The sequence below is a fragment of the Ambystoma mexicanum genome, chromosome 9, assembly GCF_040938575.1.
Source record: "Ambystoma mexicanum isolate Mex_15411 chromosome 9, UKY_AmexF1_1, whole genome shotgun sequence".
In the NCBI taxonomy this organism is placed as follows: Eukaryota; Metazoa; Chordata; class Amphibia; order Caudata; family Ambystomatidae; genus Ambystoma; species Ambystoma mexicanum.
The window spans coordinates 950,400,009-950,426,469 of NC_090931.1; positions in this window are offsets into that span (position 1 = coordinate 950,400,009).

The following is a 26,461-nucleotide window of genomic DNA, read 5'->3' on the forward strand; positions in this document are numbered from 1 at the left end:
ATTTGTACATAAGAGTAAATAGTGCGCAGGACATCATTTGTCTATGCAATTAACTAGCAGTCATCCAGTCCTAGATGTCGACTGCCTACCTCAAACTAAAGCCATCCAAGACTGAATTCGTTATCATCGGTCCGCCTGCTAAAAAACAACTTGTCCAACAATGGCTCATTGATATGCGCATAGAAGGATTTGATCCACAACTCTCAGACTCAGCAAAATCCTTAAGCTTCACCATTGATGGCAATCTGTCCTTACAGAAACATATAACCAAGAAGGCCCAAATAGCCTGGCTCATACTCTCTACACTTTGAAAAATCAAACCTGTGATCCCAAAACAGGACTTCCAAACCGTAGTGCAGGCCCTTGGTGTCTCACACATCGATGGGGGAAATGCTCTTCTGACAGGGCTCCAAGCTGCTCACTTGGCTCCCCTAAAAACAGTCCGCCATGCTGCAGCATGTCTTATTACGGGAGAATGGAAATTTGACCAAATTACCCCCATCCTACGCAAAACAACATTGCATTCCACTGCAAGCGAGGATACTCTTCAAAACTGCATGTATCATCTACAAAGCAGTCACGAGTAGCGACCCAGCATATCTAGCGGCTAAACTCCACATATCTGGTGGGACATGCTCATCGTGCAGCAAATCAATCAACTGGCTTGAATCACAACTCGTCCGCAAAGAGAGGACCCACAAACAATCCTTCTTTTGTCATGCACCTACCCTCTGGAACTCAAACCTGGTGTCAGCTCGGAATGCCCCCACAAGTTCCAATTTTGCAAATCTCTCAAAATATGGCTCTTTCAACAACTGACCAAGGACCAATTCCAACGGACGCGCATACCGACATACAGACCTCACAGTACTGTGCTACTGTTAAAATATGCCAGCACAAATGCCGCCTACCCACACTCTGTACAGCACTCTGCAGCTCTCAAGCTAGGTGTGTGCTTTAAACAATAAAATAAAACATAAAAATAATCATCGCATTTTTAGACAATATATATATTGTGAAGGCAGGAAGAACATGTATTGCACCAGAACACAACAAATGTGTTGGAGTAGCACATTCCGTGGATGTTTACACACATCACTGTTAGTGATGAAGCAAGAAGCCAGTAGAGTGGTGGGATTACAGATGGTGGTACAGAGAGAAGGTGCAGCGTGACCCCAAGAAACGTCTCCCAACTGCAATTAGTTTCCGCATTGTTTCTTGAAAATAATTTGTGTCAATAGGTTCTCTCAGAAATGTCAGTTCTCAAAAAAGGGGATTCAAGCTTTCATGTTTTTTTCTTTTCTTATTAGAATATAAACTGGACAACTCTGGCAAACAGCATGTTACGAAAGTACTTTAACCTGGCGCTTCGCTTTGTCAAAAACAGGACTTGAACAGCTATTTTTTTCCTTTTCTTGAGTGGGAGCGAGGCAGCAGGGAGGTGGCAGCAATTCCCCCACCATAAAGTTGTAGGGCAACATTCTGGATCATTTGGGCACAAAATACATAAATAGAAAGCCAGTTTTTGCATTGGAAGTCAGGAAATGAAACTCTGCTAGAGACTGTCGGAGGATGCTCCAGGAATGTGGTTGATGTTCTAGCGGTAGGTAACAAGGAAAAATGAAAAAACAACTGTTTCAGAAACAATAACAGTCCTGGGTGAGCTAGCCAATTTGAGACAAAATTGGCAAATGGGTCAACTATGTTTGGATAGCCTACAATAACGCTCGAAAATAAGAACACCACCTTGAATTTCTGTACAGCAAAAAAGCTGACAGACTCGGGGTGTTGCACTACTTTTCAGAGCGTAGATTAGGAATGGGATCGTAAAGTAGCCTCATCGCCATTTTCCTGTGTCTTCAAACTTCAAACACGTTGGCCAGAAATATGTCAGCCGCGTTGTTCCACAAAGACAGAAGCAGAAGCGAAGGCAGCAGATTACTGCCATTAACCTTCGTGTATTTTCAAAAACAGAAATAGGGCTGGGTCTCTACGTTCTCTCCTCCCACTGTCTAAGGGCAGAAGAACTTGGCTTGGGGTATGTCTCAATTTACAAGACGCAAAAGCCATTAGCGCAGCACTGACCATCCACCTCACAACAACCGTCCAGGCTGTGAGTGCTGCAACCTCGTGCACACCTGCGAACACCCAGCCCACTGTTGCTCAAGGTATATAGTCTATACATGTTGAATTTAATTGCACAATGGGGGTTGGGTCAGCCTAAATAATGCTATCAAATGGATGCGCACATGGGGTTCCCTTTTACATGGATTTAATACTGTGTGTGAGCATGTGAAGTGAATGAGAGAATAACCGTGATTCATTGAGATTTGCAATGAATGTGGAGGCAGCAGTCGCTGCACAGAATGTTTGGTAAAAGCGCGTCTTGCATTATCCATGGACGTGTGCCTCATTCCACAACTCAGACTCTGGTCATTTGTTAAGAGTTTCTTCGAGAATGTTAAATGGGCAACACTGTTGAAACACATTTTGACGTTCCAAATATCCTTGTGCGGCCGTTTTTATTAGACGAAATTCAATTAGTGTGCTGCCAGCAGCAAGTCTGACGTTTTACCTCACATTTGCAGCAGAGGACATGACAATTAATTAATGGCTGCCTGATCTATCAGCTCTTTTTTGGCAAGATCTGTAAAGACAGATGTTCCCGGTGCTTCACAGAGAAGTAGTTGTCAAGCACAACCTGGATTGGGGGGTTACCATACTCCAAACAACAAATTAGCTCAGCCCCTAGGCAGCACATTTTATTTAAGAGACACCTGCAGCCTTGGCACTACCAGCCAGAAGGAGGAATTGCTTTGTATTGGAACAAAGAACCACTCTTTCTGTGATAGGACCCCCTGCATGTAGGTGAAGCCAAGCTACACTTCAGAGCACGCTTCACATTAGGCAGGACTGGAGTGAACATCATTTGTGAAGTCATCACCGAGATCTTCAGATCTGATTTCTCTTAAATTAAAAATCTGGCCCTTATGAACCAGCACGGAAGGTGAAGAGGTAAAGAGAAAGAGGTAGAGATAGGACCCCAGCATTATCGACAAGGTCTGCGAAGCCCAGGGGTATGTCGGAAGTAGGGGTTTGAATCCTTTGACAGACAAGACAGCATAGCGTCGTAGGTTTCTTAATCCTAAAAGAACTCAAGCTAATATTCCATACTCCATATTTAATACTCCAGGTCCATATTGACCACAAGGCGCATATACACCTCAAGTGCCTTTAGAAAATGGATAGCTGGGAGGCAATTCACAAAGAACCCCATTTATGTTGTAACTTACCACTGTTGGGAAATATGTAAATGTCGCCTGATATTCCAAAAAGACCCACTTACTCCTATTATTATAGTCTGCCCTGAACCACCTCCCTTGGAGTAATTTACTCCGTGCAAGAAAAGGAAAAAAGAAACAATGCTATAGAAAATTATCATAGATTCTGTCGCTCCATAATATCTTTCCATTACATATCCATTCTTACTCCACATAGCCCACGCTTTCATACCTCACATTCAACACTTACACCTGGAATGTTCACGCATAACTGAAGTGAATTCACAAATGTTTCTGAGATAACTTGGAAGATTTGTGAATAAACTGATACTTTGAGGAGTTTATAACTCTTCCACATTCGAGCAGCTCATTGACAGACCAGAAAGTGCCTTGCACTCCTGAGAAGACACCCGCGTGTTCTTGTCTAAAAGCAAGTTATGCATGAACAAGCATGTTGTCGAATAATAACCATTTGTTATTGATATAGCGTTCACTGTACATAAACCAACTTCATATACAAATATTATCACCCAACCAAAGTTGGTACTCATTTAACAACCACAGACGTATGAAAGTTTGAGGAGGCTTTGTAGGGATTTGAACCTAAGGACTGCAGATCTCACACAGATCAACTTGCTGAGCTCTCTTGCCAGATTTCTTTCTGACTAGGCATAACGTCTGAATATGTATGTTTCTATGTTTTCCAGGTAGTCACTCCTCAAAAAAAGGCTTTGTGAATCATACCGTTGGTGAGGGAAAAACCTCTGTTTGTCCCTCCTCTGCTCCCTGAGTCCAGCAGTCCAGCACTACCCAACACCCTTACTGCTAATCCCCTGAGTGTGCCCCCCCACTTACAGTAGTTCATTGCTACACAGCAAGGTTTGTTCTTCATAAATTCCATACATGCATGCATACATTCATGCACCCCTCTCGCTTTTTAATTGTCAATATTATACAAAAAGTACAAAAGTGCATAGCATAAAAATATGGATTGTCGATAAATGGCTCTTATGAAGCCACACAGCTTAAAGAAAACTGTATAATTACCCGTTTTGAATATAATAATTAATTGCCCACAATTTCTGTGTCAGTCTTATTTGTTCACACATGTATGAGAAATCTTAAAATATGAAATATTCTTCAAACAAATTGCCTTCCCCGCTATACAATATAATAAAGACAATGGGCCTCATTACGAGGTTGGAGGTAGCCTTGCCGGTAAAACTGGCAAGCAGGGGTGTTGCTAGGTTTGTAAAAGATCCGGGGCTAGAGCCCACTGCAAGTTTGGATGTCGCATAACTACATGATATGAACGCACGCGTCGCATTGCGATTTCAAGTGCTGATATTGCAAACTATACTGCTCAAAGTGCTCATGCTCATTTGGAAGATTTGCCACTCCAAAGCCTGAACATTCATCCAGTAGTGATATGGAATACTTTATGAGGTTATATAAGACAAAGAAAAGCCTTTTGAGACGACAGCCAAAGACTTGTCATGGATTGAGAAATTGTATTTAAGCAACAAATGGAGAGATATCTGTTTGCTACATTAACCATACAGTCAGTTACTGCTGGTTGTTGGACTGACGGGGGTAGCTAGTGGGCCTACGAAGTGGTGGGACATAATGAATGTAATTATCCAATGTAGTGAGAGTGGTAGGGGGGCAAGGGGGTTCTCCCCCCCACAAGAACATTTTGAAAAAATGCTGTCAAAATCACACACATTTCAGCATGATTTTTCAAAAATAACCAGAAAAGTACATGTTTCTTAGTGATCTAAATGGCAACCTAATACTGTACCACTAATAAGTAGCACTCTTCTCTCTACTGAAAGTACAACAAGGTCCTGTAATCTAGATGCCCCATTGTATATCTGAGCCAATTGTGAAGCCTCCATAAAGCACTGAATGATCTCTTACAGCTACAACTGCTCACTGGCACAGTTAAAGCAATTTGAATCATTTTTCCGTTGCAGAAAAAAGCACTATTTGGCACAGTGGCACTTTCTGTATTCTGCACTAATAACCACTAAAAATAATAAAGAAGACCCACAACTGTACTTCTGAATATTTCCCTTGGAATGGTAGAAGCATATTGATGCCAAAACGCCACTCTACATTGTTATCAGTTGTCCCGTCCGACACCAAAAAGGGAGGCCCGACATTTTCCCCAAAAGAAATAGCAGTGATTCTAATGTGGCCTTCCATCTGTGGGGTCGAACCAGAAGACAAGGAAAGAATCATGAGTGAAATGTTAGCTATCTAGGAAATTGTTTCCGCCTGTGCAACTCTCTTTTCACATAGAATCAATGAGCTACCCTAGGATATTGAAAGGATTGCCAACTCACGCTGCACCAAACACTTAGTTCTCATGTACCTTGCCTCAGGCAGTGTTTCAGCACTGGTTGGTCAAAGCAGTAAGCATATGTTTAGGTTTGGGCTATTAGGCCTCTTTAGCACCACCTATAAGCCAAAACTATTGCATTAGAATACAGATAGCAAGAAATGGGAAATGGCATATGAGCAGGGACATAAAGCTTGTATGTGTTGTTTGATTATTTGGCCACCCATTGACTGCCCATGGACATGCTAATCCTTATGGCCATTTCCACCCAGTTTCTGCCCCTCGACCCCTCCCTGTGCAAAACACCTCCTCATTTGAACTCTTTGAGCTCGCTTTAATCAAGTCTTCCCATCAAACTTTGCAATCAACGTGCCTGACAGTGTTTTTTTTAAAGCAGTCGTCTGAGAATTAATGACTTAAATGGAGCAGTAAATGCACTCCTGATGTACTGAAAATGTCTTAACCAGGTCTGCCTTCAGTCACTCGATTTATAAGCAGTCTACATGCTCGCTTTAATCAAGTCTTCCCATCAAACTTTGCAATCAACGTGCCTGACAGTGTTTTTTTTAAAGCAGTCGTCTAAGAATTAATGACTTAAATGGAGCTGTAAATGCACTCCTGATGAAAGAAAATGTCTTAACCAGGTCTGCCTTCAGCCACTCGATTTATAAGCAGTCTACATGTCCTTCAATAAAGTGTGGTTAAAAACAAGCACTGGCAAAGCCAACAGTTGGTTTTTTGTGTAGGCATAGGGTAGGCACTTACCAGGCACTGCCAGGGTGGTCTGCATGCTCAGAAGCAAGCAACCGCTGGAAGATGGTGCAACTACGTGGGCATCTTGAGAAATACCCACCTAGTTCCTACATTTTAGCCAAAGTATTGGCTTTGCCAATGCTTGTTTTAAACAGAAATGTAGTGCAAGGACACATAACTCCATGTTTCAAATGGTGGCAGACCGTCCTTCACAATTAGGCATCAGAGATGATTATTGCAGTGGGGCTTCTATCTAGCGTGGCCCCTGTGTATTTCCTGGGCATACTGTATGAGAGCATCAACGTGTCATGTATGTTTAAAAAGACATGCTAATTAATTAACAAGGCTGGTTGCAGTGCAGTGTGTCTAGTCTTCTCCTGATGGGGCCCTTTCATTAATAGGGTTGGTACAAGTTGGATCATGGATTTGTGGGCCAGCAGGGAACATAGTCACACTACTTCTTTTGGTACACTTCGAGGAGTGAGTGGCTAATTAATTAAACATTACCCAAGGAACAATAACAATACAATAAGATGACATTTTAGAGGTGCAAGCGTGGTTGCTCACTTAAGTATACTTATGACGCATGATAGCTTCAAGTGTGAGTTAGGGAAGTTCAAAATGTGCATACAAGTTAAGCAACAGAACAGAAACAGTACTTAAAACTCTCTATAATCACATTTTAGAGGTCACTATCAGCGAAGTATCCTGAGGACAGACACCTCAAAAGTGTCAAACCCGCCTTACTGCAGAAAGGCAGCCACTTCTCTTTCTCCCCTTTTGTAGCGCAAACAGCTGTTTACGCGGAGGTGGCTCCAGGGCCAAGCCTGTGAGAGCAGTTTATTAACTGGATGGAAGGCCAGTATTGGGAAATGCACCCGTACTAGTACTCTTTTAATTTACACCATGCTGAGATTTCTCTGTAAAGGGATTGCGTGTGTATGCGCAGTCAATAGGGGCACACGTGTGTGCGATAGTAAGTGGCCCTGGAGCTGAGTGTGCAGTTCCTGTCTGCCTGACTGACATGCCTGCGAGTGACTGACGGAAACCTGAGAGACACGCAGCCCTACCTGAAGAGGGTCCGAACCTCGGGTTTCACGCGATCACGTGCCGTGGCATCAGCAGCAACTGTCCAGGCAATTGGACCGGAGCTCGAGCCCAGTTCACTGCAACCGCCACTGGGCCGAGAACGGTCCTGAACTTTTAAAGCTGTTTCTCCTGGATTCTGAAATGGCACTTTGAAGGTAAAAGAATACTTTACAACTGGTCATGGGGTCCGGTAGTTAGAAAGAGCCTGACAGCTCACCGGCTGACAATTAAATGGATGGTCTTATTCCACAGGCACTCCATAAGGCCGGGCCTGATTGCATAATATTTCATGTACGGGCTGCTCAATTTTACTGTATTTCCGAGACCACAGTTTTTTTAAAATACATTGAAAAGCAAAAATAAATACTGTTGCCAGTGATTTTCGTCTGAGCCAGGGGCCTATCCGTGTCAGGTGCTTGTTGCGTCATACCCAATAGTGGAAACCGATGGAAGGTGCCAAGGACTGGCCCCCAGCCTCCCTCTCTTACCCCCCTTGTGTCAAATGGGTCACCTTGTTTTGGATGAGAGATGGCTGTGCGCAAACGAACCAACGTTATTTTAGACAGTTCACTCAATTGTCTAAAATAATTTCGGTTCGGTTCCAATTCCAAAACATAAGCCGCCGCCTATATAACGCATATATTACCTACCTAGGCGACGGTGGACATGGCATGGGGGGGACGGGTAAGTGATGGCCGGGGGGGTCACACACAAGCAGGTGGTGCCGTCGTGGCAGCTCGAGTTCCTCGCAGCAGTGAGCACCACCAGTGTCTGCAAGCACAGTGTGTTTCTCACACCTGCTAATGCCTACTATGCATGTGCGCATGCAAGGAGAGACCCAGCAGGGCACGTGCGTTTGTGCTCGGCTCCCTGCACAAGCGTAGACTGTACACAGCCACGAACAACAGCACTAGTAGCTGCCCAGGAGGCAGCAATGTTCGTGTCACGTTGTGTTTTTGATTCTATGTAATCACAAACGTTGCTACAGCCTCCTGGACTGCATATATCTGTGCCGCCGACCCGCCATCAGTAATTTTGATTTCCCTGGCAAACAATGTTTGGGGCTAGCCTTTGCTTGTAGCCCTGTGATCTTCATCCGGGGCTACAAGCAAAGGATCCGGGGCTATAGCCCCTCTAGCCCCCCCTAGCGACGCCCCTGCTGGCAAGGCTACCTCCAAACTCACATCCGGGTCTGGCATCCACGAATGGGCAATTACCGGGCTATTCTGACCCAGCCTGACCCGGTAATTGCCCTTTCGTGGGTGCCGGGCCCGGTACATCCCCATTCCCATTGAGCCCCAGAGGGCTCAATGGGAATGGGGAGTCCTATGGGATGGGGAGGGTGGTAGTACCGGTAACGTTAATAACGGTACCGGTACTACCATCATGTTCTGCTCGCAGGTGCCAGTACGGCCACTAGGTCAGACCTGGTGGCTGCAAGGGCACCCGCGAGCAGAACTCGTAGTATGGTGGTACGGTAGCAACGGTGCCGGTGCCGGTAGCGATAGCGGCGCCGTTGTTGCCTTACCGCCATACTTGTATTGAGGCCCAATGCATCCCCAGTTCCCCTTGCACCATACCTTATGGATATAGGTTTCAGAAGTTGCCTGAAGGACGATGCCATGGCTGAGCAATCAAACAGTACATAAATAATATCCTGATTGACCTCATTATATATAATACAAATGATTTAGAGTCAATGCCCTACCCCCCAAAAACCCCCTCTCCTCACCCACACAAGCCCCCCCTACCTTCTCATTCAAAACCATTCAGGAGAAAGACATGATCAACAGCATGAAAAACATCAAACCCTCCAATTGCAAAGGAGACCCCTGCCCCGCCTCCATCATCAGAGACTGCGCAGACACCCTTGCTCCTTTCCTAACAGCATTCGTCAATGCCTCCTTCACCACAGGGAAAGTCCCCTCATGCCTCAAGGAAGCATGGGTCCGACCTCTCATAAAAAACCTACACTTGACCCCACCTCCCCCAACAACTACCGCCCCATCACCACAGTCCCATTCCTCCTCAAGATTCTAGACAAGGCAGCCTACCTGCAGGTCCAGCACTTCCTTGAAGAGCATAACCTCCTAGGACTGAGACAATCCGGCTTTTGGCCTAGGCACGGGACAGAGACCGCCCTACTCGATCTCAAAAACCAAATGGATGACGCAAGGGACCAAGGCAAACCTGTCCTGCTCCTCCCCCTCGGTCTCTCTGCAGCTTTCGATCTTGTAGATCACGACATCCTCTGCCATCACCTCACCTCCACAGCCAACTTCTCCCAAGAAGCTACCACATGGATCACCTCCTTCCTCCAAGGTAGGACCATGCAGGTCTTCTCTGACCTAGCCACTGCGTCACCCACCATCATGCTATGTGGTGTGCCCCAAGGATCCTGCCTCTCCCCTACCCTACATAACATCTTTTCCCGCCCCCTCTTCCTTATCCTTGACGCCATGGGCATCTCCTACACCAACTACACTGATGACACTTAGATCCTTCTCACATTAACAGGTGACTATGACACTGACTGCGCAACTCTCAACAACATATATAACACAATCCAAATGTGGATGGCCATCAACGGCCTTTGCCTTTACTCCGTCAAAACTGAGCTCCTACTCGTAGGATCCCCTGACACCCTCAAGAAACTTGACGCCCAGTTTAGCCACTTTACCATTGACTCAATCAGAATTCCAGTACTGGACACGGTAAAAATGCTAGGCGTCTATCTAGACTCTAATTTATCTATGACCAGACAAGTAAACGCAATCGCCTCCTCTGCGGCTTACCATGCAAAACTCCTCAACGTAATCAGGCCTTTTCTGTCAAAAGACACTTGCACCAACATAGACAGAGCCATAACTGGTTCCCGGCTAGACTACTGTAATGCTCTCTTCCTAGGGACCTCTAACAAAAACCTTGTGAAGCTGCAAGTAATCCAGAATAGCGCCCTGCGTGCTGCACAAGGCATTGCCAAGAGAGAGCACATCACTGCTGCCAGGAAAGCGTCCCATTGTTCCCCATAAAGGAAAGGATTATATTCAAAGCGCTAAGCATCACCCACAAATGCGTCCACCTCTCAACCCCACACCGGGTGCAAATCGCTGGTGCGAGAGTTAGTCGTGGAGTTGAAAGGAGTTGACAAGGAGGTGTTTGGATCATGACTAGGGCCGGTCCCCAGACGCGCAACTAACGGCAGAAGCGGCTTCTCTCAGAAGACAATACCGCGGACCGATCAACGTGTGACCCAACATTTTATCCAGATATCAATTAAGATCCCCTTGATGGCATCATTGATGGGTGCACTGCAGCTAACAAACAGGAGAGCGTTGGCCCGCCCCCACATAATCCAGTTGCAATATCTGTATTGCTTTCCCACAGCAGGTGCATAATATCAGCATGAAGGACGGTTCATGGGGTTCCAGTCTAAACTCCATGGAAGACCCTGCATCTACAATTAGTCTGTGCTGCTCGCACAGCTTTGGGGTAGATAACTGGTCTTACCGACCCCACTTGGCAGAATCTGAACAAACCAGCAATGGAGTAAAAAGATGAGAAATAATCGCTGTAATATCATCGAAATATAACAAAGAACAGTTATAGGAAGTTACCATCAAGCTGAACTCGCTGTCAGGAAACCACACAGCGTAACTTAGCAAATATCAGTGACGCATTCTATCCTGATCTCGCGATCTTTCACAAATCCACTAACTGAAGACAAAACAACATTAATACAGCGTTCTCTGAGAGACGCAAACAAATCAAAATTGAAGACTGAGCAATTGTCATTAAACATCATAGAAATCAAAACATTGATGCACAATATGGAAAAGAGGAAATCTGTTTTTGGCAGCGCGATTCAAAAAAGTTCAACTAAAACTCTAAGACAGCATCGAATTTTACATTGCAACAGGAGACTAGAAACACACTTGCACTTGATGGCTCATATTCCTCACTTTAAAAAGGGGGTCATGGGAGTCCCTCTGCCAGACATTAGTCCTGGTTACAAGAGACTTAGCCAGAGTCTTTAGCTCACTATCTTTCACAGAGAAGAAATATCCCAAACATATCAGTCTTTGTCCTGCCCTGGGGCAGCCAGCACTGAAATGCTAGGCAATTCTCCTCTGAACAAGAGTACCAACAGCAACCCCAGACACGTGTTTCGGTCTGGTTGGACCTAATCAGTAGGGTGGATCTGTGCCTCTCTAAGAATAGTGAGCAAGGGGTCCACGTCTGGATTCCCCTAGTAACTTAGGGTGAGACCCAAAGTTACTTAAATATGCAAATTAACATGCCCAGACGTGGGTTCTGTGCCTGCTGAGCCTAGAGACCCAAGCTACTCCTCACTGATGACGCCCAACAAGGCTGAAACATGTCTGGGGATGCTTGTGGTCTCGTGCAGAAGGGATGTGACCTAGCAGTTCGGGCTGGACTACCCCTTTGGGGGTGGGGCCAAGCCTGATTTGCATATGGTCTTTCCCCTTCTGTAATGGCTTGGCAGGCGAAGAACGATGGTCTGGAGGGTTGCCCAGAGCAATGCCAGAGGTTAAGATTTATTCTAAACCCTCCAGCCATCACCTCTTTTGTTTTGCTCATATTCCTCACTGCCAGATCTGATAAATGTGCCACTTACTAACCTGTCCTAGTCACCTTTTTTCAGTGAAGTGTACCAAGTGGGAGTGTCTGGTACTGGGAATCTCAGTAATACCCTAGCGGTTCACGGTGAGCCTGAAATACAAACCATGGCTGATTCAGTGCCGCAAGCTGTCCCTCCTTGTGGGACTCCACCAGCTGCTGTAGAACGACCAAGTAGAGACCAGTGGAACCCGGACCTGGATGATGATCAGGTAACTGAGATTCCCCTGCACTTGCCGATGACAATGTTAGAATTGCAAAATATCCTCAAGGCCACAATGTCAATTTCTCTTGAACCATTTCTCAAATTGTAAGAGACATACAGTGATGCCATGAAGGATCAAGCTTACCGCCTAGCCTCAATAGAAACTAAACAAGTACAGTTGGAAGCCTTTACTTCCAAAGTCCAATCTCGATTGGACTTAGAGGCAGAGCAGTCAACATTCTGGCAGGCCAGGCTCTTTGACCTACCCAGAGGTGACCACATGGACAAATCTACCATGATGATGGCCCTCCTAGAAAAGGTGAGGGCCATGTGGCAAGATCTTTCCAGCGAAATAGCCAATTTGAAATCTACCATCGACAAGGTTGATTCAGAAAGAGGGTCATCGGCAACTAATGGGTCACATAACCATGGGCAGATGAAGGTGGATTCTGTCCCTGCTCAATTAACTGCCACTCGAAACACAAAAGGACAGAAGGTGACAACTAATACCCACCCGACCGAGCCTGCTCTTAATAAGGGCTTGCCTACCCAAAACCCGCAGACAGCGGGGACGTCATTCTATGCAGTGTCAGGAAGTCTAACTCAATCAATACCAACACGAACAAAGAAGAACGGAAAGAAACCAACTTTACAGGCCACAAAAAGACAGCAAGGCCCTACTCCTGAACAAATCAAACAGAGCGCACCGATAGTCTCCAATAAAGAATGGGAACCAATTCTTGCCTCCAATCCTTAGGGGAATCTATTAGAAAAACTGATCCTACACCAAAAGAATCATTCAACAATTTTCAAAAACAACAGGCGGTGCAACCATCTTTAAGTTCTGCTTTGAGGAAGCAAACCAACAAGAAACTGAAAAACATAACAAACAAGACCAAATTAAGATCAAACGGATCGAGATCCTTCCTCAGAAACCTAAACCTACCAAAGTTGCAAACAGTATTCCCCTCCTGCAAAACTAGAACATCGGCCAAAGTAGCTATCAGGGTGCAGACCGAATCAGATACCTCTGATATAGAGCCTGTCCTGGGTGATGAGACACAAACTATAGAGGACGTAATGGAACTATCAGTTTATACAATTGACAAGGCATCGATGGATTCCTTTGAGTCAACTCACCGGGATGAACTTTCTTGTGAAGACATCTCGGATACTGATCTCCCCAGATCCTTTCATGATGACTCGACCTCAGAATTAACTGAGGCTCTTCACGATAAGCAAGCTACATCCTGCAGTGACCTTTTTCTGACAATGGATCAAAAACAAGACTTAATAATATCTTCGAAAGATAGTAAAATGAAGGCCAGATCAAAAAATGCCTCAGAATCTGGATGGCAGTATACAATGCCAAAATGTGAGTATCCAACGCGCATCTTGCGCCAAACGACAGTACTAATAGAAAGACTCACCACAGTCCCAGATGAATTGATCCTTCACAGATTAAATGTCATGAAACTTTTGCATGATGTGCCGAGGTTGCAATTGATACGTTCGAAAGATATCAAGATAGTGCAATTCGTTGAAGAAGAACGAATGGACTCGGTTAAACTGCATTTAACATCAGAATAAATCCTTGACAAAATCTTAAACCAACTTCAAGCACTGTTACCCTTTGGATTTGACATAATCGCGGATAGTGCGACCAAAAATAGATAAGCGCCAACCTCCAGATACTGTGTAGATATGACCATCAACATTGATAATAGACATGGAGCGGCTACAAGAAAAGTGTTAAACCGACATAGCGCGAAACGGCTCAAACAAACAACCTCAATCAGTCTCCTATCATCTCAACGGCGATCACAGCAGCATGAGTAGCAATTATTAACATTTTACCCAATTCCATGGAAGCTTTGTTTGTGGAATACGAGAGAATTTACTCACTTTTTTGATTAAGACTTCTCAGCATTACGAGTCCACAACATAATTTGTCTACAGGAGACGTGGATGTGCCATCCGCCACTATGTGATAGTTACGTAGTCCATTTGAACACAGCAATTGCTCGCTTAGCAGGCCGCCCCTCGGCGGGCCTCCTGACCCTAATAAAAATTGGATGCAATATGCAGATCGAAGAAAACATCATATTAAATCCATTCAGTCAGATTACCGTGATTAAGACGCAGCAGACCAGAGCTGCAACAGCAGAATGTATTGCTATCTGTAATATATACTGGAATCCAGCAGCAGTGAATGACAGTACTTTCACTGATAAGATCCTCCAAACAGTTGATGACCTAGAGAACCACTATCGCCCACTCCAATTTATTCTGTGTGGAGAGTTGAATTTACACCTGTTCAGAATGCCGAGATCCGTGGTAGCAGAAAGAGACCTGCAGATGAAGGCGACTGTCTAGCTAAAAGAACTGAAAGCGCGCTCAATTATGCTAATCAATGGACAGTTGAAAGGCGACATCGCTTGCACCTGTCCTGGCGGAAAGGAACCTCTCAAGCGTTCCTGGACTATATATTTGCCTCTTTGCTCCCTGATTTACAATACCTCCATATCACTGATGCCACGAAAAGCAACCACAAAATCCGAACACTCTCCTGGAATTCACCCCAAGATATAAGACCGCTAATCAATCTCCCTCCCTTAAGAATGGAAAACAGTCTCACTAGACTCCGGATTAGTGCACAAGACGCTCAATCCATATCGCCTAGGTAGTGGATCAGCTCAATTGGACTATGATTGGACTTTAACACCTTTTAGATGCACGATGAAGATCTCTCCAGCATTGAATGTCAACTTCAATCGTGCATACCATTGGGAACGTGTTGCAAAGAGAAAACAGAAGCACAAAGACTTAAAAGAAATGCTCCGCTTACCTATAGATCAGCAAGGAAATAAGAGGAAAAAGATCAATCAAAAATATAAAAGCTGGATACTAATGTCCAAAGATGTCCGATATCATCACAATGCAGAGCACATGCTGCGTGCATTAGCGAACCGTACATCCTCAACACTATGGTCCATGTTCAATGGGAAAGTAGATCATGCAGCGCTGCTTATTTCAGAAGTATCCGAAGCAACGTGAGAGTTGTACTTTTCAAACCTTTTCACTAAACCGGGAGGATAGCTCAGCAGCAACGTGCTCACCTTGGAAGCAAGAAGACACGTACCAACACAAGGTTGATCCCCGGGTCAGCTCTTAGAAACCTCTAGGTATTTAAGAGCAATATAAATACGTAACTAAAAAAATAATTACACAACTAAAACATAATCAATTCCTGTAACAGCACCTCAATGCCCGCAGGCCGTGTGAGCGCTTTCAAAATGAAAAATAATTTTTTTTTAAAAAAACAGACACTGAGAAAGTAAACCATCTACCCATAATTCAATTATACTTGAATCTTTTGGCACACCCAATACAGGTGGAAGATAGAATCTAACGTGGGAAAGCGAAACAATTGTGACCCACATTAAGAAAACTGAATGGCTCACGTGACCCTGGTCCAGAGGGTTTATCCAATAACTATTTCAAGAAGAACCCAGAAGCATGGGGCGAGTTTTGCCAAGCCATCTTCCAGATCATTTGCAACCTAAAAGAAGCGCCCCTACATGAAAAAAGTAATGTTAATCCATATACATAAACAAGGTGTGAGATCATTGCCAGCTAACTACAGACCAATTGCTTTATTAGACCCTTTGGGGAAGTTTTTTTCTGCAATGCTACTCAAGAACCTACTCACTTTGATGAAACAGTTGCAGAGAGGAGCCCCCGACAAACAGGGTTTGTCAAGGGCGTGGGTACGAATGTGAATGTGCTGATCCTCAATCTCCTCAAGTTGGAGGCCATCAACACTAAGACAAGCTTACATGTGATATTCATAGATCTAAAACAAGCTTTTGACTCAGTGGACCGAGAGATTCTATGGAGGGTGCGTTTATCAACTAGCGGAGCAGTAGCACAGAGGATCAAGACGGCGAGAGGTTTGAAACAGGGATGTCCTCTCGCTGATACACTATTTACTCTTTATATTGGACATCGCAGAATCACAAAGAGAGGTATATGCTTTTCCACTCCTGTTGAACGGCACCCCTGTCCCATGGCTGATCTATGCAGACAATCTTGTCCTATTGGACAAAACCCAAATAGGACTGCAAAGATGGCTAGACAGATTCACTGCCTACTTCGAAATTAACAACTTGCCATATTTCTGCATGGGAGTCGACTCACCCAGGTCAAGACCTACAAATATTTGGGTATCCATATCAGCTACAGCATCTATGAACAAGACTTGGAAGTAATCTTGTGAGAGAAAACCCTATCATTAGCCCATCAAGGACTGATTCTACACCAAAAATTTGGGAATTTTTCTATGCGTCCTCTCCAAACGTTTAACTGTCAGAAAATGATCCCTATCCTCAGTTAAGAAGCAGAGTCCATCCTAAATTTATGCAATAACATCTGGAACAAGTTTGACAGACTTTTCTGGTGAAAAGTGCTGGCCTTACCCAAATCATTCCTGATACACAGAATACACTTTGAGATGGGTCTCCAATCTATTAATTCTTTAATTCTATGGAAATCTCTTGACCTATATCAAAAGACCATAGTTGACGATGATACCCCTGCAATCAAGATTTTGAGAGTAAATCCAGCTAGCTTAAACAGCTCTATGTTAAATAAATGGAAAATCAGATGTGCAGAATGGATTAATGTATTGGAGACTTCAGTGGAGACACAAAAAATAAACATGGCTGTAAAGAAGAAAATCCAAAATGAAGACTGGATACAAACCCAGTATCTGAAATCTGCATATCAGATGTGTATTAACTGCTCATCAGAAGCCCGGAAATTACATCAGCTGCCCCCATACCTCTGACTTTTTCCATCTCCATAGCTTCGAGACCTCTTTATGCAATTCAGACTCAACTTACTTCCAACCCCGGAATGTTTGGGACATATGAAAGAATTGGGAGATTTACCAAATACCTGTCATTTCTGCCATGATCCTTTGCAGGTAGAAACACTACATCAACTAATTATGGAATGTGAAGCCCTAAGAGAAATGAGGTGCAAATACACTGAGCATCTATCTAAACCAACCATCGCCCTCACTCCGGAAAATAGATGGGATTCCATTCTGTTGGATGAAGAACGGACATTGATCTTTGCAGTCCTTCAGTTCTGACTTGAAAGGGGAAGTGATTGTCCGGCTTTATCCTGTAAGACTAAGATCTGACTGCTCACCCATACCCAACTCTCTTTCTTCATTTATAGAATAATTTTTGTATTTTTTTATTCTTTTGAGAGATAGCTCTGATGACGGTGCTCTTAAACATGAAACATTTTTGTAATAAACTAATTTCATCAAAATAAAAAATAAAAAGAACATTTTCTAATCCCCATTTTCCTTTCTCCTTCCCCCCAATGCTCTTCTTCCTTAACCACAGCCCAAGCTCTGGCAAAACCATGGTGGGGTCAGAATAACAATATGCACCTCTCAAACAAGGTCAGGTGCCGTACGACCACTATGGAGGTGATGGATGTAGCATGGATAAAATGGATAACAAAATATAACATATCAACAGCACATCCGTGATAGATCTTCACAATAGTGTGCACATTCAGAGTACATACTGAATTTCACGACTTGTTAACATATATGTTAACCAGTCTGGGAGCAAGCATCCTGGCCTACAACATTTGCCAATACAAGTTACCCTAATGGCAAATTTGTATTAAGTGAGTTGCATAATTTACACTATGAAGCACGTAGGTTGCCTTCAAATGTACGGTGCATTGTTCAAGCCCTACTTCACCAGTAAATGTGCATATATAATGACATTTGTCGAGAGTTACTGGTAATCTGTCACATTCTTCATTAGCATCCTGGAAGGGGGCGCTGGCCAATCAGGATGCTCTGAACGCAAGATGTATTGTCTGGTACAAGCACACGTTCTGAGCATCCTGGGTGCTGCTAGCCTGCGCCCCATTCCCTGTCCATCTCCACCTTCCTTTTGCTGCCCCTTCTTCACCTCTTAGCACCCGTGTACTAAACAGGTGTTAGGGGTGTGTTATATAATTTCCAAAGTCCGGTTTCAATGTTGATGATGTCACATTGAAAACGGACTTGCAAACCATGGCACAGCGCTGGGCAGAAAAGTAAGTTTCTTTTCTTTTGTTTTTAAATACACACCATTAGCCCCCCTTAGGAAACTAGATGGGTGCTAATGGGGATCTACACCTCAGCGTCAGGCTGACCCTGCCGGTAACGGCACTGCCGCCCATGGTAAGGTACTCTCTCTTCGTTCTGGCTCTTAATTTCAAATCCTTACTATTCATGACTTGTAAGAATGTCATTGTTTTTTCCCTTGTTCCCTCCCTTGCCTTGAAGCGCTTTGAAACACATTGTGTATAGGCGCTATATAAATAAACTATCATATCATATCGTAACTTGGGCAGAGGGCCATTGCAGGCAGGGTCAGCCCACCACCTTAGTATATATCGCCCCAGTATAAGTGGATCTAGGTGGTTATTGCTAAAAATACTGAATTTCTTCTTTTGTACCCCTTTTCACCCCATACATTTGTGGGTGGAGGCCCCCTGAGTCCACCTAGTACCCGAACCACCTTTTTTATTAACTTCACCACCGCTCACATATATCTAGGGTAAAATGGGGTTTTCGAAATTCGGTATTCGACATTTTTCCTTCTCTAGTTTGGCATAATCCCTAGTGATCTCAAAATGAAATTAGAAAGTAGAGATGCACTGCCTTCTCACCTACACTGCCAAACATCTTTTTCAATTGTATCCACGTCACAACATTCAGATGCTCTTTCACTGTGATTAGGGATTACTCGCTAACCGATGGCCCATTGAGTAGTGTTGGGGAGTGGAAAAACATTTTAATAAGCCATCTCGGAAGAATTTGGAATTTGGTTTTGACATGTGGTTTAACTCTGCAGGCATTCGTGCAGTTCACTGAGTATTGCTGCATATGGTGGTTACAGAAAATAAGACTGAAACCTTCCGACCCAATTGGTAATCTGTCCATCTTTATTTGGATGATTGGCAAGGTGCAATCTGCCATTCTAGGACTACTATTGCTTTTGAACAGTTAAGTCTCCCTGGATTGTAGACCTGGGTGACTGGGCACCTACTGCTTCATGTATCTAGGTGTTCAACCCCACAGCTCCTATATTTATGAACAAAAGTGAAGTTCTCCCTTTTTGGATTCAGCACTCTGTACCAGCTAAGGCTCTCCTTCTAGCACATTTAACCCACTTATGCGCTGTTCAGTACTTCTTATATGCAGTTTGCTTAATTACAATGACTCTTAATCATAATCAAAGTCTACACCCATAAAATGTCGGTCATGGGCTAAATTTCATGCACAAGCTAGCCAATAACGTAGGCAGTACAATCTTGTTCAATTTAGTATCAAACTCTATCAACATTAAAGTAGATTTTATACAATTTTCATTTCAAAAGAAAGTGCATGAAATTAGCTGCTGCCGAAAGAACCTCGGCTGGCTCATACTATGACATTTGGTTTTGTCACTTAACTGAGGTTAGAACCACTAGACCAAGAGACATGTAATGGTGTATACATGGTCACGTAGATGACCCTAAAAAAAGGGATTTTTGTCAGCTAGTAAGTTCATTATATGTATTCACTTGGAAACCAGTGGGAAACATCCACCAACCATGGGAATAAGGCTAGCACCAGAAAATTGTGAAAGCTTTCACCTGCCAGCACACACTACTGTTAAGACGGATTTCTGAACTCTGACCTGGTGGGCAGAGGTTCAGAAGGCCAGCCTAGTTTTTTGGAACAGGGTGACCTTCTGGACAAGACATACCAATCAAGGTAGCATTGGCGGCTGTCAAGACTAGGCATCAGGAGGGGTGACTGAAAGACCTATATGAGCACATAGACTAAAGAACACTGACAAATCACTCCCAGTCAGGTGTATATATATCAAAAATACATTTATTTCAAGGCCTTTGAGTTACAACACACAAATAAAATCACAGTAATTCTTCTAAGCCAGCACGATCCTATCAATATATAAATATATACAAGACCAATGGGGTCTAAAGGGTTAATGCACAAAATGGGCCCACAACCTAAAAATGGAAGGTAGCAAATAGTCTTTAGGCCCTTCTGCATCATACACAATCCTAACTGAAAGGCAGTCCAATCCCTAACAAGAGTGGAGTCTGTTGCTCAAATGTACTTGCAATGCTGGCGCACGCGGTAATGCAGATGGCAAAATGGGGTCTCTTGAAGGGTCTGTAGAAGCTCAGGAAGGTAGGTGAGGTGATGCAGAATATGTTCCCACTTTTCGTGGAGTGTCTCCCCAACAAGGCAGAGCAGGTTCCAGAGTTTGGGAATAGCTTGCTAGTTCGCACTAGCAGTAGAAAGGAGAGGGGCCCTCAGGGGCCACTTGTGTGTTAAAATGTATGGATGCCCTAGGGGCCACCGGTAAGGGTTGCAATTACTCACTAACCCCTGATGCACTCTGGACCAAATTTCAGCAGTTGAGTCCAGTTCGGTTGCAGGTTCAAAGGCAGCAGTCTTGCGGTTCTGTGGCTTTCGACTCGGCTTCTTAGTTTCAGTATACTTGGATCCTATCCTTCGTTCAGTGAGAACTCCAGACATCGACATGGTGTGGGTGTTGGCAGCTTTCGCTTATCCAAAATCTCCTTCGCGTCACAACGAAGAGGACCCAATGGGAGATCTGTTCACATACAGGCATACCGTACGTGGACCAATCATGGACCACGGTGGTCCCAGGCCTTCACAGCACACCAGACTCTCTGGTACCCGGGATGTGTATTGGAACTAGACAGTCCAGCCCACATCCTGGGGGTGCACACTCAATGCATGCAGAAGCCTTCGAAAGCTTACACTTTGTGGGAAAATGCATGCCCAAATAAGGACTGACCCAGGTCGGCTCGACCTGGGGAAGGTGAAGGGGCAAGATGGCCAAAGGACAGGACAAAGAACCTTGTGGCATGTCCATTTTGGAGCCAGGCCACCTAACCATGCCAAACGCAATAACCAAGTTTTACCTGGTAGGAAAGGGTTAAAAATACAAGAAAAGATAACCTACCACCAGCCCTGTCCAAGGCACATCTGCACTTCTCCTAAAAAATCCTCTGAGAGTACCTAGGGCCTTTAGAAATGACAGGAAGCCCCAGGTGCACTATACTGGAAAGTACATTGGTCACATGTAACATGTTGTAGAAAAGTTGACAAAGTCTCCCAGTACTGACTGTCTCTAAGGGCATGTCAGTTTCCCCATAACAAAGTGAGTGAAAAGCCTAGAGGAGGGCAGCAGAAGGCTGTGCTCCTCTGGCAAAGTCAGACTATATTGTTTAAACAAAGCAAAAACTTGGGTACACAACTGGAAGGAACATTACACATGGAATGGAAATCTTTCCTAACACTCACCCCTCCCAGACTAAGGACAGGGGGAATTAATCCACCCCTGGATGAGTCTCATGTTCAGGTTGGTTAAACATTCTGGACAACCCATCAGTATTGCTATGTTGGACACCTGGCCTATTCTCAATAGTGAAGTCAAAGCCTTGAAGGCTTATGGACCATCCGAGCAACTTTGGATTCTCTCCCTTCATGTTCATTAGCCACTTTAAGGGCTTATGGTCAGTTTGCACAGTGAAGCGGGTCCCATCGAGGTAGGGCCTCAGCTTCCTTAGGGCCCAAACAACGGAGAAACATTATTTCTCTACTGTGGACCATCTGAGCTCTCTGTCCTTAAGGTGGTGACTAATTAAGCCAATAGGGTGATCCTTACCCTTCTCATCTACTTGTGATAGTACAGCTCCTATCCCAGTGTCAGAGGCATACATCTGCCTGCACAATAACATGTCTTTGGTAATCAGGGGCCCTGAGAATGGGGGCCTGGCACAAGGAGTCTTTTAAGCCATTAAGGTATTCTCACACTCTTCAAGACCAGGTTACTCTCTTGGGTTTCTTAGGGGTTGTGAGAGCAGTCAGAGGGGCAGCTATGGTGCCATAGTCTGCCATGAAGTTTCTGTAGTATCCAGTGAGTCCTAAAAAGGCTCTCACTTGGGTTTGAGTAGGGGGGTAGGCCAGGTTTTTAGTGCTTGTACTTAACTGGGTAGAGGCTGTATCCTCCCTCCACCTACTTCGTGTCCAGGGTAGAACACTGAACCTTGACCAATCTGGCACTTACTGGCCTTCATGGTCATGTGGGCCATGTGAAGAGCCTGTAACACAATCCTAAGGTGTTGCACATGATCCTCCCAGGTTGCACTGAAAACTGCTACATCATCCAGATATGCTAGACATAATTCATCCAACCCATTAAGGACATGATTCACAAGCCTCTGGAAAGTGGCAGGGGCATTCATCAACCCAAAAGGTATTACCCTGAACTGGTAAAGACCCTCTGGTGTTGGGAAAGCTGTCTTCTCCTTGGCATGTTCTGCAAGGACTATTTGCCAATAGCCTGAAGTGAGGTCAAATGTGCTGAGGTATTTGGAATCACCCAAAGTATTCACCAGCTCATCTGTTCTAGGCAAGGGGTGTGCATCTGTCTTGGTGACAGCCATGTAATCCACAGGGAACCAAAAACACAGAATGGACCACGGACTACTAGAGGGTTCAAACACCCCAAGATCCAACATTTTGTTGAACTCTGTCTTAATGTAAGACCTTACTTTGTCTGACATCCTGTATCCCCCACTTTTAGTAGGTACACTATCTCCTCTGTCAATGTCATGTTTGCACCAAGGTGTCAAACCAGGTGATTGTGAGAACAAGGGGGAAAATTGCCTCAGCAATCCTTTCACCTCAGCTTGTTGATACGCAGTCATATGAGGGGCCACTTGGACACCCTCTATTGAGCTATCTGAAGGACTGCCCTGGAACAGGTCAGTGAGAGGTTCTGACACCTCCTTCTCAACATCTGAAGCCAGCAGCAGTGCAATGATTTTAACTTGTGGGATGAAAGTGTCAGTCTATTTACATGGAACACTTTTGGAGCCTGACCAGCTCTTCCAAGGTCCACTAAATAGTTAATCTTACCCAGTGACTCCACCACTGTCTAAGGGCCTGACCATTTGTCCTGTAAAGCTCTAGGCTGTATAGGATTCATGATCAGGACTTGCTGACCTGGTGTAAAACTGATGGGGGCAGCTTTCAAGTCATACCAATGGTTCAGTGTTTGCCCTGCCTTGAGTTTCTCACTAGCCAGACCCATCAGGAGTACCTTTCTCTTTCTGAGCCCTAGCACTATGTTGGTAGTGATGGGGGAGTGGAAATCTCCCATCCCTCCTTCACTATTGTGAAGGGTCACCTCCTCACAGGGTGACCAAAAAGAAGCTCGAAGGGGCTGATGCCAACACCCTCATGAGGTACCTCTCTGTAGGCAAACAGTGAGCATGGCAATAGAAAATCCCATTTTCTTCTTTGGGGCTCCTCCACAGCCCCTATCATGCTTTTTAAGGTTCTGTTAAACCTTTCTATGAGACCATTGGTTTGGGGGTGATATGTGGATGAAAACGTATAGGTGACATCACATTCCTTCCACATGGCCCGCATGTACTTTGACATAAAGTTGCTGCCCCTATCAGACACAACTTCTTTAGGGAAGCCAACCTTAGTAAATATGCCAAGTAAAGCTTTGGCAACTGACTTGGTAATCACAGTCTTCAATGAGATGGGCTCAAGATACCTGGTGGTGTGGTCGACCAGCACCAGGATAAACCTATTGCCTGAGGATGTTTGGCGGCCAAGGGGACCAACAATGTCGATCCCTCCCCTCTCAAATGGTACCCCCACAACTGGTAGTGGTACCAGTGGAGCTTGGATTGTTGTGCCACTTTTTCCAGAACACTTGCAGGTGGCACACCTCCTGCAGTGACTTTCTACTTGCACCCCCATCTTGGGCCAGTAGAAATGCATGGATAACCTTTGCTTGGCTCTCTTGATGCCAAGGTGACCAGAAAGGGGCACTTCATATGCCAGCTGCAGGACGAAGGGTCTTACAGCAAGGGGAACCACCAACCCCCTATGGTCTCCTTCTGTAGGCGCACTGTAGAGGAGCCCACCTTCCCAATAAATCATATGCTTCCCAGGAGATTCACCCTCATGCTGGGAGCAGGCCTGTCTCCTTAGGCCTTCCAGAGATGGTCACTCACGTTGGACCTTACTGAATTAATTCCTGTCGGGACCACCTTCTACTAACAAGTCTTGCAGTTCACGGTGTTCATTGGGATCAAACACTGTTACGCTCACCTGGTATCCATGGGGACGCCACCCAGCCCTGGTTGGATTATTTGCACTCTCGAACCCTCTCCCGGTCCCTTGGTAAGGCCTCTGGTTAAAGATGGGTCTGCAATATAGGAGAACTGGATTCAATACCAGATTGTCTTTATGTTTTCCCACCTCCTTTGGCCTCAACTCCTTCCTCCCCCTTGGGCCTTATCCTCACCTTAATATTGTAAAAGGTGGATTCTCCGTCCTGCCCCTCGTGGCAGGGGCGCGTAGATATGGGGGGCGAGCAGCGACCAAGTAACTTCACTGGTGTAAGCCCTCTGTGGGAATCCAGGCCTGCTGCGACTCCGTAGGTTTTCTGCTTTAGAGTCTTTATATGCAGTTCTTGTGTTCCTCTTAGTTCGAATATTAATAATGTCTTGCTTCTTTCCTTTTAGGTATGGAAAGTTTATTTTGGTGTTGTCATGCAGTTTGAAGATGATCATGGGCCGGTAGGCAAAAGCGCGGTGTGCGCAATGCTGTCAGGTGAGTAATGCGCGGCGCTGTTTCACCTTTTAAATTGCTAACCTGTGTCTTTTCTCTCCTTGCAGGTCGCGATGTTCCTCGCCGAGCGCCATGATGTTCCAGCAATGATACTGACCAGGAGATGACTACCCAGGTAAGAATTGTGTGGCTTTCTTCGCTCAGGAGGAAACATGAGTAAACGCTTATCAATGCTGTCTTTCTTCCTCCTCTTTCCAGGTTATGGTATTCCAGGATGCATGCAGTGCCAGATGATCGAGTTCGTACCTTCAGGTGAGTGGAACTGAAGTCGGCGAAGGATTGAAGACAGGATACTATTCCAGGTAAGTTTCGTAGTGTTCTTTCTCTCTCTGCAGGTCCTTGGTTTCAGGTAAACTGCCATCAAAGAACTGGACACAGTGAGCGTTACGCTGCCCTCAGTAGAATAACACAAAGCGTGTTCTGCTGTTTGGGTGTGGTTTAAATAGTCTCAGGTAAAGTAGTCCAGGTAAAGTAGTCCCAGGCCTGCCACACCCAAAAGACTAGACCGCATGGCTCAGTTCCTTGTAACGGAGCTATGCGTGTGCCTCCATGTTGGCTGAACTCACAAGTTAAATAGTTTCAAGTAAATAGTCCCATTTTAATGGTGGTCTTCATGATGGTTATGAGCCTGGCGTCAGAGGCGCCAGGACTGACTCCAAGAGAGTCTTGGATAAGGTTTTAAGGCCTTTGACCTGGCCCTAACTGGAAGGCTGACTTGCCAGTGTGGGCCAGGGTTAAGGGTCATGACAAACACTTTTGATAGCACCTCTAACCCGTCCAGTCCATGTGTTTGACCAACTACCTCCACCTCAGTGGTAGGTGAGTTAGGGGGAATGCATTCTTTCCCTCTTCTGTCTTTCTTGACTCCTTTAGCCATGGGTTTCTCCTTTGGCTTGGGCAAGGCAGTGGACTTTGCCAGTGCAGCTCATGTTTGTGACCTTGTGCAGGGTCTCTCTAGTGTGTTTCCCACAAGCCCTAAAGCTCTGAGATCATTCCCCAGCAAGACCTTTCCTGGGACATCTCTCTGAATGCTCACTGGAATCCTGGCCACTGTACCATTTATACTAAGATTTACAGGCATAACTGGAAACTTGAGAGGTGGGCTATCAACCAATTTAGTGGGTAACAGAGGAGCTCTGGCAACTTCCTCTGGGTCTAAGATAGAATCCACTACAGTTCTGCTGCACCCACTATCCTTAAGGGCAGGAGTATCTACTCCATTGATCAGCACCCTGTCCTTAAAGTAATGCTTGGTATTATCAGGAATCCTAGAATAACCTCTGAGATTTTAGGCTCCCAGGAACCCAGGGAAACTAAAACTACCTCGGAATCTATCCCACTGGGTAATGAGTCTGAGGAGAAGG